The sequence below is a fragment of the Mustela lutreola genome, chromosome X (genome assembly GCF_030435805.1).
Source record: "Mustela lutreola isolate mMusLut2 chromosome X, mMusLut2.pri, whole genome shotgun sequence".
Taxonomy (NCBI): domain Eukaryota; kingdom Metazoa; phylum Chordata; class Mammalia; order Carnivora; family Mustelidae; genus Mustela; species Mustela lutreola.
The window spans coordinates 121353202-121370546 of record NC_081308.1 but is presented as its reverse complement, the minus strand read 5'-3'; positions in this window follow the sequence as shown (position 1 = coordinate 121370546).

Genomic DNA, 17345 nt, shown 5'->3' with positions numbered 1-17345 from the left:
AGGTCAGCATGGTAACATAGGTGGGCAGACCATGGAGGGACATGTAGGTCAATATTAGATCTTTGGCTTTAATTCCAAGTGAATTATTGAACCACGGGAGGATATGGAATAACTGTGAGTCCCACTGATTTCAAACTTGCTTTTAGCAGGATCACTCTTGCTCCATTCAGGATGGAGTTGACAGATGGAGTGGAACAGGAAGACCAGTTGGTCTGCCATTGCAGTAATCCAGGAAAGAAATACTGGCGATTGGATCAGAGTGGTAGCAGTTAAGATAGTGAGAAATAGTTGGATTCGGGGTGTATTTTGAAGATAGAGATATTTTAATTAGATATTCATAATAATTCTGTGATGTAAACAAGAAAGATATTATTATTGCCATTTTACAAATGAAGAAACCAGAACTCAGGTTGTAACTTGCTTAAGTTTACACAACTAATGGAATGGAAGAAAGAGCATAGAAACTAAGTCTCCTTAGAGGAGGAACTCTCCTCCTCCAGGTATTTATCTAACGGTCTCCTATTTGCTCAAATGGTACCTCCTCCGAGACCCATTCCCTGACCACCCAGTTTCATTTTCTTAAGAACGCTTATTACTATATGCTGTTAAATTAATATTAAATTATGCATTTACAGTCTCTTACCAACTCAAAAGTAGTTCCATAAGAGCAAGGACTTTTTTTCATTATATCCCCAATACCTAGAACAGTTCCTTGTATACAATGGGTCCCAGTGTGATGAAGAAATGAGTCTTGTGTCCCTTTCCTGCTCACTCCTTCAGTCACTGGGAGACTTTGGTCTCCTTTCAATGCTCTGGACGCTTTCCCATTTCAAGGGCTTTGCCTCTAGAGTTCTCTGCCTGGCACACTCTTTCTCCTACTCTGTGTCTATTGAAACTCTATTCATTCTTCCAATCTTGGCCAAAATGGACAATTCCTTAGACTGGGCTTCCCTGATCCTGGACTAGACCAGTTCTCCCTCTAATAAGCTCTAAGAGCACAATGTACTTTTCCTTCATGGCAATTATCACAGTTATTATTAATTTACTTGGGTGATTAATTACTTAAGATCTGTCCCCACCACTGGGGAATCTATGAGTTCATTGCTGTTTATATCTAGCACCCAACACATAGTAGACACTGAATAAGTATATACAAAATGGATAAAGGAAAAAAGGCATGCATGTGCAGGAAACTCAGCAATCCTATAGAACATTTGCTTGTTTATTAAAAACCCAAAGGATTGGTTTTGGAGAAAAAAGGATTCATTTCATGAGAATTATAAATGTGAGACTATAAATTGGGGCCATGTTTCCCCTTGCACAAGCAGAAAGGATCCACTGGCAAGAAGATAAAGGTGTTCCAGTCACATGAGTAAGTAGCTAATCCAAAGGTCATTTCAAAATATTGTCCAATGGGCACACAAGCAATTTCCCCTGAAATTGTTTTTTCTGTTGAACCTATTTTCTTTCAAAAAATCAACCAAGAGGGCTTGCACTCTCTATGTAACTTCTTATAAACAAGTATGTGGTTCATTGACTCCCAACTCTGAAAACCGTTCCAATTTCATCGTGATACTGCAGAGTAAATATAATGGTTAACTAGGTAGCTATGTCTCCAGCTCAAGAACAAACTTCATTAAGAACTGGAATCTCTGGGTCATGGGTCTTCTATATAGGGCCTTCTACCCTTCAACAGGAGGGGATATGAAGAACCTCATAGTTCACTTGACATTTATATGTGCACTTGACATTTGTAAGTATACTTGACATTTAAGATTAAAATCTGGCCCTTGGCACTAAATTGACTTAAAAATGAGAGATACTGAGAGAAGGGAGCATTTTTCCCAAGTAAGGAGTCAGTCAACACAATCAAACTTTATAATCCAAGTGCTTGCTTGCTTTAGAAGAAAAAGAACAGAACTCAGTATTTGCTAGATTTCACTCTCCAAGGTCAGTAGCAATGGAGGCAACATATATCCATTTTGTCTTGGTTATGTAACTTGTCCTTTGTTAAATAGTAAAAAATTAAAATTATTGGATAATGCACTTGTATGTATATAAGTCAAGTCGTACCAAACCATCCTATCTCCTTCAAGCATCTCAGACACCCTAATCTGTGACTCACCCACTCCCCAATTTTTCTCCTGTGGCATCCTAGCACAGTGGAGAATATCAGGGGAGACAAAAGGAAGACATTAAGAAATCAGGATTATTGAAAATGTAGAGGAGACAATGAATTGGATAGCAGTTCCCATCTTGCAAGGTTGGATGACTGATCTACTTTATTATTCTGATTTTTACGGCTTATTATCAAATCAAGTTAGTCAATTGACTTTATTTCTTGTCCCCTAGACTAAGGGTGAAAAAACTACAGCCTGCCCACAGGACAAATATGGCCCCCCAGCTGTTTTTGTAATAAAGTTTGTTGGAACATGGCCATGTCTATCCATTTATGCAGTGTCTATGGTTGCTTTTATGATATGACAACAGAGTTAAGTAGGTTTCCTTAACTATCAAAAGGTAGAGAAAAAAGAAAAAATTGAGCAGAGTAAAGGGGGCTAAAATGTGAAAAAGGTGGTTGCTATTTTAAATAGGCTGGGTACAATGGGCTCCATGAAGAAAGCAGCATCTGAGGAGAGACTTGAAGGAAATGTGAACATTAGCTATGGAGCTCTGAAAACTTTCATAAGCCAAAATGGCATAAAGCAAAGCAAAGGAGCAATTACTATTAATTTACACAGAAACATTTGTGAGTGTTCCTGGACCCCCAAAAATAATCTCTCTTGGGCTTTTCTGATTCCTTAGGACGCATCTTGCTAACAGGTGCACAAAATAAACCAAGGCAAAAACATACATGCTCACAGACTCAGTTCAAGCACAGGCACCTTGATGCTGAGAGGCTGAGCGCGGTTCCTGGAGAAGGAGCTACGCGGCGCCGCTCTCACTGCTCAGGGAGCACCACTGCCCAACAGCTAGCTGCCTGCAAGACAAACGCTCAGTGCTCTTTTTGCTTTGGGGTTTTTTTCATAAAAGCCAAAATCCTCTTCGAATTTCTTTCAGTTAGCAAAAACAGGTACTAATGTAGGTCTTTCCTCAAAGCTAGGTGGTTTCATGGGAACTTTTAAAAAAGTGGGGGCTACCTAGAGTTGCAACAGAGACTATCTATCTGTCCCACAATGCCCAAAATACTCACTCTATTGTTCTTCACAGAAAAAGTTTATTGATCCCTTGCCTTAGACTATGGTTACCTGACAACTGAAAAAAAAAAAAATCTGGACAATTTAGGATATCAAATTGTGTTAATAAATGAAATAGAGTAATGTCTTCTCTCTGTTGGTCAGTATTTCAACAACCAAAAGCCTTTAACTTTTAAGCAATAAATTGTTTTTATTTTTGCTTCAGATCATTATAAAATCTAACCAGATTGCCCTCATTCCACTCTAAAATGTATTACCCATTGAACAGAAGATACTGAGCATAATTTAATAATGCAACGTAACAGAATAAACCTGGGCTCCTGAGTCCAACCAGAGATTTTATAGGATTTATGCTAATTCCATTAACAAATAGCCCAATGGGTGTTTAGATAAGGACTTAGGAGTTCCAAGGCCTATCATATATTTCCCTTTTCTATTCCTCTATTTTGAGCAGGCTATCTGTTCCCAAGAATTTGTCAGCCATTGGTCCTTTCTGCAAAAGGAAAAATTGAGGTCACATCCTCCATTTGTTGGCAATTTGCTCACCCAACCTGCTGACCTTTCTCTGTGTTCTCCATGCTCACCAGCACTGATTTAATCTAGATCAAAATTCCCAGTGCCTAATAAAAACCAATCAGCATCAAAACCAAAAGTATCGCCCTGCTCTGAAAAATACTAGGACAGAAATAGAAGTTGCAGGAGACATTACAAAGAACTAAGTAGTGATTATAAACTAACAGCAGTGGGATGCCTTGGTGGCTCAGTCCGTTAGGCATCCAACTTTTAACTTTGGCTCAGGACATGATCTCAGGGTTGTGAGATAGAGCCCTGCATTGGGTTCCATGCTGGGCATGGAGCCTGCCTGAGATTCTCTCCCTCTGCCCTGCCCTCCCCTCACTCGCTCTTTCTCTAAAAAAATAAGCTAATTAATTAATTAACAGCAGAATTTTACCAATTTACTTAACTGTCTCCAGCAATGACTCTCTTTACAACAATGAATCACCTGGAGTGTGGCTATTTACTGTAGGAATTGGAAGGGTCAGGAGATAGTTTTGCCTCATTGAGCTTTTGCAAATGATAAATGAGATTTTTTGCCACAAAAGAGGGATCCTTTACTCCTAGATCTCCAGAAACAGTTTGAATTAATGGCCCTGGAACACTTGAAAGAGACTTTTTCTTTTTATTTAAATTCAATTTGTGAGCATATAATATATTCTTAATTTTTGTCATATATTCTTTTTTTATTATTATGTTCAGTTAGCTAACATACAGTACATTAGTAGTTTTTGATGTAGTGGTCAACAATTCATCAGTTGTGTATAACACCCAGTGCTCATCACAATACATGCCCTCCTTAATACCCATCACCCGGCTACCCTGTCCCCCCACCCCCCTCCCTTCGGTAACCCTCAGTTTGTTTCCCAGAGTCCAAAGTCTCTCATGGTTTGTCTCCCTCTCTGATTTCTTCCCATTCAGTTTTCCCTCCCTTCCCCTATGGTCCTCTGTGCTATTTCTTATGTTCCATATATGAGTGAAACCATATGATAAACACTTTCTGATTTTTCTCTCCTGTTTTATTTCTGTTCTTAGCATTGTTTAGGGCAAGGGGAATAGAGCAAGTTGTAAAAGTACATCTGTCTGCTGACTTGAGCACTTAGAAGGTATTTGGTTTCTCTGTCATTTATGCAGAACCAATAAAAATATAAGCTACTCTAAAAAGTTCTTGGTTCTCCTGAAAAATAATGCTCTTCTGCAGAAAGGCCTATCAGACTAGATAGCTATTGAGATTATACTCTTTACCTACTCAACCACACCAGACCCCAAAATTCCCCGCCTCAGATGCTGGACTGGGAGCAGTTCCTCTGGAACCTTTCACCAGGCTTCCCATAATCAGGAACACAGTTTTCCCCTCTTCTCTGGCACAAAATGTCCAGAGTTATCTGAAGGAGGCAATCCTGTTTGAGTGTTAGAAGCCTACTAGAGACCATCCTGGCTTGGTCCTGAAGTCCAAGCCCTGATGAAGACTTGAAATTGAAAACCTAACAGCTGTCCTCCTGAGCTTCACAGGGTGATTCCCTAACGACCCTGGCTCCATCTCAGTTCTTATGGAAGTAGCAGATATATTCATGCAGACGCCATCATCACCATGTCTACCATGGTAGAGGATGAGCCTGGAAACAATTTTACTATACTTTTTCCCTGACAGGCAGTATGTTCAGTGGCTTCTTCTTTTTAGGCAAGTAGGCTCTGGAATAGGAACTCCACCTTGCATTCCTTCAGAGGGCATTACTGAAATTGCAGTCCATGTGTGAGTGCTGTCCCCTTGGAACTGTATTGTGCACAACTTACACACCCACACTGTAGTAGGTAGAATAATGGTCCCAAAAATATTCATGAACTAATCCCTGGGAATGACAATATGTTAAGTTACCTGTCAAGGTAAAATTAGGTTGAGGATGGAAAGAAGGCCACTAGTCTACTGACCCGGAGAGGGGAAATTGCCCTTTGTGATGGGTAATTTTAAGTGTCAACATGGCTGGGTCACAGTGCCTAGTTATTTGATCAAACGTTATTTTGGAGTTTCCTGTAGAGGTGTTTTGGGGTGAGAAGAAGGTTTAAATCGGTGGACTTTGAGTAAGGCAGATTGCCCTCCAAAATATGGGTGGGCTCCATCCAGTCAGCTGAAGGCTTTAATAGAACAAAACACTGACTCTCCTAAGCAAGAAAGAATCCTCCAGCAGACAGCCTTTTGACTTAAACTGCAACGCTGGTGCTTCCTTGGTCCCCAGCCTGTTGGCCTACCCTGCAGATTTTGGACTTGCTCACCTCTATATTGGCATCAGCCAATTCCTTAATTCAATCTCTCTCTCTCTCTCTCTTTCTCTTTCTCCCCCTTTCCCTCTCTCTCTCTTCAAACACACACACACACATACACACACACACACACCCCTACACGCACACCCCCTGTGGGTTCTGTTTCTCTGGACAACCCTGGTCAGTACACCTTGCTTTATCTGGTTGGACCCAAGGTAATCACAAGAGCCCTTTAAATATGGAAGAGGGTGGCAGAAGAGAAGGTCTGAGTGATGGGCTATGAGAAGAATTCAAGCTCCATTGCTGGCTTTAAAGATAGAAGAAGGGCCATGAGCTGAGGAATGTGGGCAGTCTCTAGAAGCTGGAAAAGGCAAGAGAGTAGATTCTCCCTTCGAGTCCCCAGAAGAAACACAGCCCTACTAACACCTTGATTTTAGCCAAAGGAGATCCATCTTGGATTTCCAATCTCCAGAACTTTAAGAGAACACATCTGCGTTGCTCAGCTGCTCACTTTGTAGTAACTTGTTCAACAACAATGGGAACTCCTACAGCAAGGAAGTGGCCCTTTGCTGGAGTATGACACCCCTGAGTTCTCACTAGTCTCTACTACCTACCACAGGCCTACCATCCCTTATCTGGAATCCCAAAATCAAAAAAGCTTTGAAAAATATGTCTTGTAACCTATTCGGCATTAATACCTGGCCTCATCTGGACGAATATGGAGCTACTTGTGGTCTTTATTTCTATCACTAGGTGTGACTGTTCCCATACTTCAGTGTAGGAGTATTAATGCATTTGACTATGTGGCATGACCATCGGAGTTACCTGTGGAAGATGTTATGTAGTCTGTGGGATACATAGCATATATCTTTCTAAAATCCAGAGGTTTCTGAATTTTGAAACATATCTGACTTCAGATCAGATTGTGGATCTGAGTATGAGTTCGGCATCCTCTTCAGCATGTACTAAACATTCAGTGATCGTAATGGGCGTTCACCAGCATCACCCCCTTCTATCTTTGCCTCATGCCTTTTCCTTCTGCCTATGTGTGCACCCCCCTGCTCCTAATATATTCTACGAATATTTGAATGCCTGCTCCATACCAGGCCTTGCTTCCTCTCTCCTCTTCTTCGGTGCTTGTACTGAAATAAATCCCTCACAAACAGCCATTAAAAAAAAACAAATCCTGGCCCAGATTGTCTGCGACAGATAATCTCTGAACCTGACAGAGAAATGACGCTGAGGAACGTACTGGTCCAAGGACCAGAGGGATAAGTAGGAAGAAGAAACTTATTTGCTGAGCAGAGGCAAGCAAAAATCATTTATTACAAACCCAATGCATACTACAGAGCTGAGAACAAAGAATCCCACAGGTACAGTCCCTGGTCTCAGAAGCTTATAAAAAAAGCCAGTCTACACTAGAGCAGAGACATCACAGTGACTTAAGAAGACAAACTTTCACAAATATCAGTTGCTTCAAATCATGCAACAAACATTTCTTAATCACCTATGAAGGGCCAGGACCGGCCCATACATTACTTTCCTGAACCCTCAAATCGCTGTGACATACTTTCCTATGACAATATTTAATTGATAAGAAACTGGTACAGAGTGAGATGAAGTGACTTGCTCAGGGTGATGTCGTGGCAGACTCCGTTCGCATCGCCTATGCTGCCCTGCTGCTGACTTTTTAAAAATGGCTCTTGATTTCCATACACTGACTGAGGTAGTAGATATGAGAAAACAAAGATTTCCACAGAAGGGATTAGGGAAGAGCTCAAAACATTGTTGAGTTCTTTGCTTTGCTGAGGGTTACAGATACAATCCCTCGAATTTTTTTTTAAAAAGTGTTCACCTTCCAGTTCTTAGAAAGAAAAGCCTTGGGCAAAATGCATTAGAAGACCTTCTTTTGAACCTTTGAAGGACTGGAAAACCAGCCAAAGCTCCTTTCCTTTGAGGGTTTTTCCCCCTCTCCTTACACATGCAGATCACACCCCTTTGAGATGCTGATCTTTCTCCCATGATGCACTTGGCTGACAGAAAGACAAGCTTACAGCACAGAAATGCCAGTTGAGTTGACAAGCAAACCCCATCAGTATGCAATGTTTACACAGTACAGTTTAGCAACAGCAGTTCACACGTCTGCTGTCTTGGATCAGAATTCTAATTAAGCCTTAAATCTTCTGAGTTCAGATTAATTCTTATCACCGAGGTCTTAGACTTTGTGTTGTAGAAATCTGAAGCCTTGTTTGTCTGCAAAGAAAACAGCTTGGTCTGAGCAGTTGTGTATAAACATCCCGGAGCACGGTTTGTGGTGTGAATGCAATTCGCTTTGGTCCGCCTCAGTTCTTTTTCTCATTAATTACCACCTTCAGTGGCTGCTGTGGATCACAGAACTGTACTTTTCTGGAGTTGCCTATCCTCCAACTAACACGCCAGATAAGTGGGTTTGTGAGACAGACTTGCGGTTGTTGGCAGTAATGACTACTCAGCCTCAGGTTACAAGCATCTCTCTACGACATTAAAAAAAAAAAAAAAAAACTGTATTGGTAAGCTTACAGCAAATAGTATCTTAATTCAAACAGTTTCTACCTATTAAAACTTCTGAAGTATACTTCAAAAGAGACAGCTGGAAAGCCAAATGCCAATTCCATCTCTTTGAGTTTTTATCTCTTCCACAAATTTCACCATCTCTGTCACAAAGGCACAAATGAAGCTTATGAAGTACCAATTACTGTGGAGCAGCCCCACTGAAGTCAATGCCTTCCCCTCCCTTAATTCAGACTCCATATCATCAACATTTCCACCTAAAATGCTTTATTGGAAATTAAAAAGAAGTGATTAGCGCTAATCCTTTTCCAGAATTAGAAAGTGGCAGAAAAATAACACATTTAGAACTTCACTCTTTAAAAAGCAATTTTGTTTCCATTGCTATTCCTGAACAATGCACTCTGATGACAGTTCAAAAGGCGTGGGGGTGGGGAGAGCCATTATCCAGCTAACAAAAGGCTTGTGATTCTCTCTGAGACCAAAAGGAAGGATTCCAAAGACTCAGCCACGTGCAGGACTTGGCTCCTGGTATTGCCAGAGATACCCCACCCAGGAAGTTCTACAGGGTCAACAGGACATTCTACAATTTGAGATCCAATTGAGAGACATTGCCATCTGGTAGGAGCACCACTAAAGGGAGGCAGAAATTGCTAGCCTGGACAAGAGACCTCATCAATCTGCTAACGGGTGGGGAAAGTGTGTTGTGCTTAAGTGTTATGCTGACAGTGTCAGAAAGAGAGGCGTAATTTCCTTTCTGCAAATATTGAGTTAAAAGAACATTTCAGAATCATTCCCATTTTGTTGGCTATGACCGTGCATTTCACATCTAAGCAAAAATGAGCTGGATTCCACAGAACTGAAGTATGGAGAGGACTATTCCAAAATTATTTAGAAAGAAGGAAGTATCAAGGATTCTGGACTTGGGGTCTAGTTGCATACCACACAGATTATTATTGATGGCGAAACATCACTGTCCCTCTCCATGGGCCTAGCGCAGGTTATGTCCCATAACAGGAACTCAATAAATATCTGATAGGGCGAAGAGAAGATTTTTGATCAGGAAAATTTTTGATTAGGAATATTCACTGGGTAGTACTATGCAGGCTGATCTGGATCTCGAAGAAACCGGAAAAGGGGAGAACCATCGAGAGGCAGAATGATATATGAATGGAAACTATGAGTTAAAAATAAAGCAACAGGTCAACCTCATTAGTAATCAGGAAAATACAAATTAAAATAACAATGAAATAATTTTCCCTTGTCAGATTTGCAATAAATAAGAAGTCTGGCAATATCAAGTGGTAGCAAGGATTTGAGGAAAGAGACCTTTTAGAGAACAACTTGACGGTATCTCATAGGCTTTCAGACGTACAAGTCCTTTGACTCAGGAATTTTACATATAGAAATAATATCACTCGTGCACACCCATGTGTAGGATGCTCACTGCCGCATGGTTTATAATCAAATAAACACAAAATAACGACCAAAAACACTCTTGGAAAACAACCTAAATGTCAACCAGAAAAGGACTGGCAAAATTAATGACACATCGTTTTTTTGTTGACACAGTTTCATCTGCAGTTTAAAAGAGTGAGGAAGACCTAAGTGTACTGCCATGAGATGATTATCACAATGTGCTAATGGGGGAAAAAACAAGTTAACATACTACTGTATATGGCATGATCCCATTTATATAAAATAACCCAAACCAACCAAATATGTATATATATGTATAGAAAAAAGTCTGGAGGGATACACACTAAACTATTATTAACTGAAGCTATCTTTTTTTTTTTTTTCTTTTTTTGATTATTGAGTTGGAAGTATGCCTAAGACATACTGTTAAGTGGGGGGAAAAAAAGCATGTCATAGTGAAATATGTATAGTATGATCCTATGTAGGTGTTGGAAAATCTGGTATATGCATTTCAGTTTCAACTGTTAAAACAAATTCCATAGACTGGATGGTTTAAATGATAGAAATCTATTTCTCACAGTTCTGGAGGCTGGAAAATCTGAGCTCAAGGTGCCGGCAGCTTCATTGTCTGGTCAGAAACTCCCTCCTGATTTGTAGACAGCCACCTTCTTACTGTACCCTCACATGGCCAAGAGAGAGAACGTCTCTCTTGTGTCTTACAAGGGCATTAACACCATTCACGGGGGCTCTACTGTCATGACCTAATTACTTCCCAAAGGCCCCAGTTCCAAATACCATCACTTTGGAGACTAGGGCTTCAACATATGAATTTTGGGGAAGGGGGTCACCTTGCTATGCTCATATATAAATAGAAAATGGCCTGGCAGGACTCGTACCAATGATTCCAAGCAGACATCAGTGGTTACCTCTGAGCAAAAATGTAGGATGTGTGTGGAGGGTACTACATGGATAAGGTTGATGAAAGGACATTTTCATTGTTTATTATATATAATTTTGCTTTAGTTATATTTTTATAATAACCATTTATAAATTTAGAAAATTTTGCTTGTTTTGAAAAAAATATATCAAAAAGAACAATCCCAGGTCTATATGGTATTCATTCTTTTTTTTTTAAAGATTTTTTATTGTATTTTATTTTACACAGAGAGAGATCACAAGTAGGCAGAGAGGCAGGTAGAGAGAGAGGGGGGAGGCAGGCTCCCCGCTGAGCTGAGAACCTGAACCCAATATGGGGCTGGATCCCAGGACCCTGAGATCATGACCTGAGCTGAAGGCAGAGGCTTAACCCACTGAGCCACCCAGGCACCCCATGTATGGTATCCATTCTGAACCCATCTACAAGCCATCTACGAGCCACCCCAGAGCCAGTCAGCTGCAGATCACCACTTGAAATACAGGTTGGCTCACTCTTCCCGGGGCCAAGTCTACCCACTGAGGCAGTTAATCACAGCCTTCTGATAGTCTCACATATGGAGGCTCAAAAGGCCCATTGAGTAGATGAAGCTCCAATGATAAGTGCTGCCCAGAATCCCCATCCCCAACACACACACACACACACACACACACACACACACACACACAAACTGCAGCAGTTCTCTTGGTCCTTAGGAAATTATGTACAAAATCACTGTGACATAAGGCATTGGGGCCCAGTCTGCTGATGCTCCGGATGATTGGTTAAACAGCAAATCGATCTGCTCTCATCCCTAGGCAATGTCTCACTACACTACACACTGTAGATCAAATGGCACATTGCTTACACACCTAGCTAAAGCACAGGGTAGGGTTTCCTTCAAGCAACTGTAATTTATACTGCTTCTTCTTAAATAAAGAGCCCCTGTGTTTTCTATAGGCACACAATTCTTCCCAACCGGGCATACTTCATTTGGAGCTGTCCATATTTGGGGCACTGAGTGTCTCCTGGGGATAATTGTAAGTCAGCAATCTGTACTGAATGAAGACGGCTTTAGCACAACCGTTGGCACCAGTTGTTTTATGATGTGTCACACTTTCAGACAATACAGTTCTGGGGAATTGGTATAAGCAAAGTGAAACTTATACTTAATAGAGACTTTTTTAAAGGATACCTAGGAGGCTTCCATTAGGATTCTTCCCAAAGTTTTGTCTTAGCTGTTTTTAAAATTATTTTAGGGTAGAAAAAGAAACCACTTGTCCTCATTCTATCATATGATATTCAATCATTCATTCAATCATTTCACTTCATTCATTCATTCAACTAATGTGTTCTGAGTACCATTTCCTTAACAGACATTCACTGCAACCTACTGTTCCAGGAACTGTGCTAGGCACTGAAATGCAGCATCCTCTGTGGATGACAGAACTGGTGATAAATGCTGGCATGGAAGAAAAAGAATCATCTCTGACCTCAATGCTATCAGAGAGATAATGACACTCAACTAACTTGGTTCAATTAGCTCCTCTTTTTTAAAAGATTATTTATTTATTTGTTTGTTTGTTTGTTTGCTTATTTATTTATTTGAAAGAGAATGCACATGTTAGGCGGGGGCAGAAGGAGAGGGAGAGAGAGAGAATCTCAAGCGACTCCATTGTCAGCATAGAACCTAACATGGGGCTCGGATCTCGTGACCCTGAGATCATGACCTGAGCCAAAACCAAGAGTCAGATACTTAATGGACTGAGCCACCCAGGTGCCACCCAATTAGCTTTTCTTGGCTTCTGCCATCTATTCATTCATCAACACATGTATATATTGAGTTCCTAGCATTCTATTAGGCATTAGGGATGCAACTAGAAGCAAAATGAAATAAAGCTCCAGCCTGGAGTGCTCTCTGTTGGTCACATAATCACACTGCAGCAATGACACATACACCAAGATACCCATTTTGCCCCTCATTCCTGCCCCCAAACCTCTTAAAATCCAAATAAAGCAGCTTCACTTTAACTTATTTTTTGTATTGAACTTCCAAGTGAGATTTATTTAAGGCAAAGATGATGATGTTTGATTGTTTAAAGTTGGAAAGTTAACCTTGTATTATGACATTGGCTATGAATTTTCTTTCTACTGAGTCTTCACAACTGTATGTCTCAAATCTAGGAAGATATGCTTTCTCAAAAATTATTTCTTAATCTTGCTGACAGGTTCTTACTTTCCTAGGATTTTACATTCTCTCATTTTATAATCATTTCCTCCGAGATTTTCATCTATCTTTACAGCCCAAATGAATTCTTATGAGTGCAAAAAAATCAAGCAAGAAGGAATTCATCTTGCTGACTCACCTACTTCTATATAAGGAGCTTGGTCTCTAATGCAAATTCAATTCATCCTTGATGATGGATATAACTTGTTAAACTGATTTAAGAGCAGACAGTAAACTCGTATGACTGCCCCCACTAGGTACAAACCTGTTTGATGTGTTGAACAAAAATATCCTTACCTTCTACTTAGTGGGCATTTTTTGATAGCATCCAACGATGAGATTGTACTTGTTCCCACCCCTGCACAAATAACAATGATAATTCTTTATACTAGAATGACATAACACAATTTATAAAGAACTTCAAATCCCTATTTTCTGTTTTATGAAATTTCAATTATGCCCTTACTTCCAATTTCCCATTTATAGGTTGCTAAATTATGGGATTATGCTGATTACAGGCAAACTTTAAAGATGTGGAAGCTGATTAGTTAAACATTATGTTTTGGTCAAACATACTACCATAGCTAGCAAAACCATGTCCGTATCTTCATTATGCAAATAAGATATTGACATATTTCTCTGCTTCTCCTAATTACTTGAATGTTTCTGAGCAGAAGGTACATCCTGAATCCCACTAAAAGAAACTGGAGTGGCTTGAATGGTAACCTCCCAAAGATACATACATGTACATCCAAATACTTGGAACCTGTGAATGTTGCCTTATTTGGAAAAAAGGGTCTTTGCAGATATAATTAAAGATTTTTTTTTTTTTTTTTTTTAGTATTTATTTTATTTATTTTTTATTTTTTTTTATTTTTTTTATTTTTTATAAACATATATTTTTATCCCCAGGGGTACAGGTCTGTGAATCACCAGGTTTACACACTTCACAGCACTCACCAAATCACATGCCCTCCCCAATGTCCATAATCCCAACCCCTTCTCCCAAACCCCCTCCCCCCGGCAACCCTCAGTTTGTTTTGTGAGATTAAGAGTCACTTATGGTTTGTCTCCCTCCCAATCCCATCTTGTTTCATTTATTCTTCTTCTACCCACTTAAGCCTCCATGTTGCATCACCACTTCCTCATATCAGGGAGATCATATGATAGTTGTCTTTCTCTGCTTGACTTATTTCGCTAAGCATGATACGCTCTAGTTCCATCCATGTTGTCGCAAATGGCAAGATTTCATTTCTTTTGATGGCTGCATAGTATTCCATTGTGTATATATACCACATCTTCTTGATCCATTCATCTGTTGATGGACATCTAGGTTCTTTCCATAGTTTGGCTATTGTGGACATTGCTGCTATAAACATTCGGGTGCATGTGCTCCTTTGGATCACTACATTTGTATCTTTAGGGTAAATACCCAATAGTGCAATTGCTGGGTCATAGGGCAGTTCTATTTTCAACATTTTGAGGAACCTCCATGCTGTTTTCCAGAGTGGCTGCACCAGCTTGCATTCCCACCAACAGTGTAGGAGGGTTCCCCTTTCTCCGCATCCTCGCCAGCATCTGTCATTTCCTGACTTGTTGATTTTAGCCATTCTGACTGGTGTGAGGTGATATCTCATTGTGGTTTTGATTTGTATTTCCCTGATGCCGAGTGATATGGAGCACTTTTTCATGTGTCTGTTCGCCATCTGGATGTCTTCTTTGCAGAAATGTCTGTTCATGTCCTCTGCCCATTTCTTGATTGGATTATTTGTTCTTTGGGTGTTGAGTTGGCTAAGTTCTTTATAGATTCTGGACACTAGTCCTTTATCTGATATGTCGTTTGCAAATATCTTCTCCCATTCTGTCAGTTGTCTTTTGATTTTGTTAACTGTTTCCTTTGCTGTGCAAAAGCTTTTGATCTTGATGAAATCCCAGTAGTTCATTTTTTCCCTTGCTTCCCTTGCCTTTTGCGTTGTTCCTAGGAAGATGTTGCTGCGGCAGAGGTCGAAGAGGTTGCTGCCCGTGTTCTCCTCAAGGATTTTGATGGATTCCTTTCGTACATTGAGGTCCTTCATCCATTTTGAGTCTATTTTTGTGTGTGGTGTAAGGAAATGGTCCAATTTCATTTTTCTGCATGTGGCTGTCCAATTTTCCCAGCACCATTTATTGAAAAGGCTGTCTTTTTTCCATTGGACATTCTTTCCTGCTTTGTCGAAGATTAGTTGACCATAGATTTGAGGGTCTATTTCTGGGCTCTCTATTCTGTTCCATTGATCTATGTGTCTGTTTTTGTGCCAGTACCATGCTGTCTTGATGATGACAGCTTTGTAATAGAGCTTGAAGTCCGGAATTGTGATGCCACCAACGTTGGCTTTCTTTTTCAATATCCCTTTGGCTATTCGAGGTCTTTTCTGGTTCCATATAAATTTTAGCATTATTTGTTCCATTTCTTTAAAAAAGATGGATGGTACTTTGATAGGAATTGCATTAAATGTGTAGATTGCTTTAGGTAGCATAGACATTTTCACAATATTTATTCTTCCAATCCAGGAGCATGGAACATTTTTCCATTTCTTTGTGTCTTCCTCAATTTCTTTCATGAGTACTTTATAGTTTTCTGAGTATAGATTCTGTGTCTCTTTGGTTAGGTTTATTCCTAGGTATCTTATGGTTTTGGATGCAATTGTAAATGGGATTGACTCCTTAATATCTCTTTCTTCTGTCTTGCTGTTGGTGTAGAGAAATGCAACTGATTTCTGTGCATTGATTTTATATCCTGACACTTTACTGAATTCCTGTATAAGTTCTAGCAGTTTTGGAGTGGAGTCTTTTGGGTTTTCCACATATAGTATCATATCATCTGCGAAGAGTGATAATTTGACTTCTTCTTTGCCGATTTGGATGCCTTTAATTTCAGGAGGTTCAGAGAACGCCCCTCAAAATCAATAAGAATAAGCCCACACCCCGTCACCTAATAGTAAAATTTACAAGTCTCAGTGACAAAGAGAAAATCCTGAAAGCAGCCCGGGAAAAGAAGTCTGTAACATACAATGGAAAAAATATTAGATTGGCAGCTGACTTATCCACAGAGACCTGGCAGGCCAGAAAGAGCTGGCATGATATTTTCAGAGCACTAAACGAGAAAAACATGCAGCCAAGAATACTATATCCAGCTAGGCTATCATTGAAAATAGAAGGAGAGATTAAAAGCTTCCAGGACAAACAACAACTGAAAGAATTTGCAAATACCAAACCAGCTCTACAGGAAATATTGAAAGGGGTCCTCTAAGCAAAGAGAGAACCTACAAGTGGTAGATCAGAAAGGAACAGAGACCATATACAGTAACAGTCACCTTACAGGCAATACAATGGCACTAAATTCATATCTCTCAATACTTACCCTGAATGTGAATGGGCTAAATGCCCCTGTCAAAAGACACAGGGTATCAGAATGGATTAAAAAACAAAACCCATCTATATGTTGCCTCCAAGAAACACATTTTAAGCCCGAAGACACCTCCAGATTTAAAGTGAGGGGGTGGAAAAGAATTTACCATGCTAATGGACATCAGAAGAAAGCAGGAGTGGCAATCCTTATATCAGATCAATTAGATTTTAAGCCAAAGACTATAATAAGAGATGAGGAAGGACACTATATCATACTCAAAGGGTCTGTCCAACAAGAAGATTTAACAATTTTAAATATCTATGCCCCCAATGTGGGAGCAGCCAACTATATAAACCAATTAATAACAAAATCAAAGAAACACATCAACAATAATACAATAATAGTAGGGGACTTTAACACTCCCCTCACTGAAATAGACAGGTCATCCAAGCAAAAGATCAAAAGGAAATAAAGGCCTTAAACGACACACCGGACCAGATGGACATCACAGATATATTCAGAGCATTTCATCCCAAAGCAACAGAATACACATTCTTCTCTAGTGCACATGGAACATTCTCCAGAATAGATCACATCCTCGGTCCTAAATCAGGACTCAACCGGTATCAAAAGATTGGGATCATTCCCTGCATATTTTCAGACCACAATGCTCTAAAGCTAGAACTCAACCACAAAAGGAAGTTTGGAAAGAACCCAAATACATGGAGACTAAACAGTATCCTTCTAAAGAATGAATGGGTCAACCGGGAAATTAAAGAAGAATTGAAAAAAATCATGGAAACAAATGATAATGAAAATACAACGGTTCAAAATCTGTGG